Below are 5,749 nucleotides of genomic sequence, written 5' to 3'. Positions count from 1 at the left end.
AAAACTTCTTAGATGAGAGTACAAAGGTTTCTTGTTGTAAAGTAGTCCAAAAGGCATTTATTGTTGAGGTAAGTAGTAGGAAGCCTATTAATCAAGTATGTTCTTGTCAAGACACATTCACCCCAGTATTTTAAGGTAATTTAGACTGAAATAACAATGCTCTAGCTGTCTCAAGAAGATATTTATGTTTTCTTTCCACTACACCATTTTGTTAAGGTGTGTAGGGACAAGAGTTTTTAAGAATGATGCCTTTGGATAGAAAGAAAGAAGTGGCTTCTGTACTGGTTTTCTCTAAGCCATTATCAGACCTTATAACTTTGATGTTGGTCTGGAATTTAGTTTCAACCATAGGAATGAATGCTTTGATTATTTGAGAGCACTACTCTTGTAGCTTGGTAAGTAAGTTCAGGTGGATCTACTGAAATCATCTACAAGTGTGAGGAAATATCTATAGTTATCATATGTTGACATGTGATAGGGGCCCCAAATATCTACATGTGTCATGTCAATAATTTTGTGTGAGGTGTTGGTTCTAGTTGGGAAAGGAAGTTTGTTTTGTCTGGCCATGGGGCAAACTAGACAGAAGAAGGATTGTTTAGGTGAAAAAGTAAATGGTATAGTTGATATTTTCTTCATCTTAATGACGGGAACATGCCCAAGTCTATGATGCCCTGAGAATATCTGCATTACTTGTGATAGAACTATCTCCATGAAATGAGCCAGATGCAGAATTTAAAGCAGCAAAATGTGTCTTATTGTTAATGGAGTATCTTACATTGGAAGGAGATTGACACAGCTAACTCAATGAGCTACACAATCATGATCAATTGAACATCTTACAATGGAAGAATCGCTTAAGGAACTAGAGAAAGACTGACTTGATGAACTAGAAACGTTACAACGATTAGACAAAGCATAAGAAATCGCATTAACATCACCAGACTTGAGACAATGTGTGCATAGCAGATACAAACCATCTCTGACTTCACCAATCTCCTGAAAAGAACTGTAGTAGACATGAAGTAGCAGAGAAAATAATCAGAGATCTTAATTAAGCAGTTAAGGAAGAAATGGAAATAAGATTGAACTTGAAGGATAGTACAAACAACACTTTATGCAAAGTAATCTGAGGTGCCAGTACTGCAAGATTTCAATCACTTTAACTTTATATCCATTTGGAAGGGCAACAAGTAAAGGATATGATAGAGACTGAGTCTTCAAAAATAAGGATTTATTGTGTGTCATATGGGTGTGAGGCTCTTGATTCTAAGATCCATGTATTATTCAAGGTTTTCACATATTTGTATGGCAATTTATCATGATCAATAAAAAAGGAACAAGCTATTATACCTGCAAAGTTTGTTGAACCACTTGCAGAATTTTGGCCTGAGTTTTCTCCTCCACTTTCAAAACTGAAATGCTGGAACAAGCTATATAGCTGATCACATGGTTCCTTAGTCAAACCAATAGTTTCTATTTTCCCTTGAGCAGTCTGATCACTCTCTCCAGTGTTCATGTTCATATCATCAACAGAAGCAGCATGTGCATTAGCCATTGGTCTCTTTCTATTTTAAACTTGAAACCTGGATTATTATGAGAATATTGTTGGTGTTCACTGCCCTGAGTGTATCTAGAAGACCTCTGGGAGTAATTGTTAAACCCCTGAGGGTAACCATGAAGTTTAAAACACTTATCTTTAGTATGTCCCGCACATTTACTATGGTCACAAAATGGTCTGGATCTGCTTGAAGAAGCATTGTTGTTACCAGTAGAGTGATTAATTCTATAGTTTCCTTGAGTTCCTAAAGAACTTGCGCTAAAATTTGCACTTAGGTTTCCTTGTGTGCCAAGAATTCACAACAAGCTGATTAGAAGGTCTCATTTCCCTTTATTTTTCATCTTGCACTAATATGGAAAGGGCTTGAGCCATTAAAGGTAATGGATTCATCATGAGGATACTTCTTTTTATCATTGTATAAACCTCATTCAAGCCCATGAGAAACTGAATTAGCCTTTTGTCCTGTTTTGCCTTTTATAAATTTTCCTTTGCTCTACAAGTGCATTTACAGTTGCACTGTGTCTCAGCATGCAAGGTTGTCAATTCTTCCCACAGTTTCTTCATTTTAGTATAGTAACCTGTGATATCAAATGTTGCTTGTGATAGATCATTCATTTCTTTCTGAATTTCATATAGTTTAGCTCTATTAGTTTGATCAAAACGATCCTACAGTTCTCTCCATAACTCAGCAGCATCATTAGCATATTCAACACTGTCCACAATTTTTTTTGTCAAAGAGTTCAGAATCCACGAAGTGACTATATCATCACATCATTCCCACTGTCTATACTTAGGAGATTCTGGATCTAGTTTTGCACACTCGCCATTTATGAAACCTAGCTTATTTTCACTGCCAGAGCGCACAAAACATTGTATCTCCAGGATCGATAACCTATTCCACTAAAAGGAACAGGTACGAGCATCGCACCAGGATTATCTGAAGGATGCATGTAAAAAGGACTAATCAAATCAACAACAGACTCATTCTAATTAGTCTCATTTTGAACAATTTCTTGTTCTTCATCAGTCACCATAGCAACACAAAATTAATGGAATTGACATATTTATTGAAGGATTATCGAAATGAAAAAGGTGAATTTGAAGTAACAAAAAGCAATTTGAAGTCAATTAGGGCAAAACAAATCGAAATTTCAAAAAATCAAAAATTTCAAAAATGTGCTATCGAAAAAGGAATTCATAAATCGAGATATAAACTCATAGATCAATGATAATGAGAGTGAAAATTGAGCAATCTCATGTGCTCTGATACCCTAACAAAAGCAATAATAAAGATAAAAACTTCAATTCAAGTCATTCATAGTGGTAGAGAAGCCATTGAAAAGAGGAGAAGGAGACTGAATTTGGGAAATCAGAAAAGTGATTTCATTTCTATGTGAGGAGTGATATATACACGTGAATATACCACTAACTACAACACCAACTAATTGACAGCTAAGCACTAACTAACTAATTATTAACTAACTAACTTGAGAAAGCACAACTAAGCTAAGCTATAACTAACTTGAAGTACAACTAAGCTAAGCTAGTACATTGATATACATTACAATAAATGAAAGTACAATGCAGTACAATACAAAATACATACGAAATCAATAGCAATTACGAAAGATTCAAGGAGCGTTGAGATAATAAAACTAATGTTTGAAATAAAACCAGACAAATCTCATCATATAGGTACTAATTCATACAGTAATCTCATGAACAAAGATTAAAAAGCAAAAAAGAAAAGGAGTAAAAACAGAAATAAATATTCTGGCCGCATTACCTCCTAAAATATACTATTACATAGATAAGAAGAGGATGGTCTTAACCGCAAGGTTGCTTTCCGAGTCATTTGTTAAGCTTCCGTATAAAGAGGCATTTGTTATTTTCCTTCTTTGTAATTTCCTTTGCTCTGTGCAACCAGATAAGATACATTACGGTCAAACCTCTCTATAATGGCGGCGTTTGTCCAGAAAATTTCATGGTGCTATAGTGAGTCTTTCCATGTATGTATATCTTGGCATTTGATGTTTAGATTTCATTTAGCGTTATAAACGGATTTACGCAAAAAATATTATTATTATTTTTTAACTTTTTATGCTAGTATAAACAAAACCAACAATACTTGTTAATTTTAAAATCCCAATTGATTTTCATATTTTATTAATTAAAAATTAAAAAGATTAATAAATTACTAAGAAATTCATAACTAGTTATACCACGTACGATAAAGAATTAAAATCTAAGGAACATATGCATTTAAAATTAATTGAAAATTTAAATTTTCAATTTTGATGTAAGAATTCTAAAATTGTAGATTGTTTTATAAATTTCAGTCTTTTAGTAATAATATAATGTTTGAACTGACGAAGATTTTTGTTCAGACTTCTAGCAAAAGGGAATTCAATAGCTTTCCCTTGAAGGCTGTCTAAGAACTTAATAGTATAATTGAAGATTTTTAGATATTCATACTTGAAATTTACTATGTACATGACATTAATGAGGATTATCATAAATATTTTAATATTTTATTTTATAGCTAATATATTTCTTACAAAATATTATTACACAATATTTGAGTGTGGTATTATAGAGAGGTAATTTTACAAAGGTGTCTTTGCTATAATGAATGTTATTACTGTTATAGGCAGAATGCTATTATAGAGAAGTAAAATATAATATAAAAAATTAGTTCCGGAGAAAATCAGGCCGTTATAGTGAAATGCTGTTATAATGAATGATAATTATAGAGAGGTTTCACTGTAATAGGTAACAACCTGCTGCTTATGAGAAACCTATTTGATTTTCTAACCTTTCTCATTTTCTTTATCCTCATCAACGTTTCAAAACTACTAAAGCTAATAAATATAAAATAGAAAATGTCTGTTGCAGTGCTGCTGCAGTTATTAAAATGGAATAGTTTATAGAAGATGAAAAAGAGTTTCCATCACTTTGCTGGCACTTAATTTTCCTGAAAAATAAAATAAAATATTACTCCCTCCGTCTCAAAATATTTGTCCCATTTTTCATTTACTCGCCCATAAGAAAGCATTTATAAGGATAGCATTTTGACTATTTTATCCTCTTAACATATTTCATCATATTATCTCTCCTCAATAAATATTTACTCCATTAATGATGAAACCTCTTAAATGTTGGTATGTGAACTCACAAAATCAGCCCATTGATGTAATTAATACAAGGGTAAAATGGGAAAAAGTTACTTAATTTTATCTTGGGTAAATAAAATGACAAATATTTTTAGCAAGGACGACAAATATATTGAGACTGAGGGAGTAAGAAACATCAATTATAGAGAAGGTAATGACGAAAATATTTAAAAATATTTGGAGTTAATCCGTTTTTAGAAATATTTGGAGACAATCCGTTTACTTTTAGCTCTCCAATGAAAATGAAAGGATTGGAAACTGAAACACTTCATGCATACTCTTTAATGTGTTCCACTTTAATTGAACAACAAATGTAGACAATGATTATAGAATTTCTTATAGAGTAACTTTATTTTTCAGCAAACAATTTAAAGGAAAAATGAGAAAAAAAGGAGAAAAAAGTTAATCTGAACTCTGAATCACAGTAGACGTCAATGACAACATAGCCAATTTAATGTATCATTACTTTGGTTTCATTACTTGCTTTAATTTGAGTCTCACATATTAATTATTTTGTGACGTCTTGATCTTGACGATTTTTTGAGAATAGCAAATTTAGCATTTCCCATTGTGATAATTCAGTTCTACGTACGTTTTATTTTCACCTTATTCTCCTTCGTGGAATGTCTTTATTACAAAAGTATTCGTGGGCATATGTCTTTGCTACACTCAAAATTTGAGCATTCGTGTAATAACTCCAAAACAGATAGTATCATTTTATTCATTCAACTAATCCATTGGTGGAACCTAAAGTTTTGCTTTGCTCAAATCTTCATCCCCTTTTTTGGCAGGTTGTTAACAAAAGCCTAGTGGATTTTACCTAAGGTGGATGCTTTATTGGGCCCTCCACTTTGTGATTTCGAATAAATTATTGGCATAATCTTGGCAGAACTCTACAATCTAATTTGCTACCGATTTCTTGATTTTGTGGCTGGAAGGGCAATGTAGTATAGTTTATACGAAAATTGTTCTAAAAAAAAGGATGTATGCAAAAGGGAGGGGGGGCCGGGGGAGGGAT

The sequence above is a fragment of the Lycium ferocissimum genome, chromosome 5 (genome assembly GCF_029784015.1).
Source record: "Lycium ferocissimum isolate CSIRO_LF1 chromosome 5, AGI_CSIRO_Lferr_CH_V1, whole genome shotgun sequence".
Classification (NCBI taxonomy): Eukaryota; Viridiplantae; Streptophyta; class Magnoliopsida; order Solanales; family Solanaceae; genus Lycium; species Lycium ferocissimum.
Note: the sequence above shows the minus strand (reverse complement) of the source record.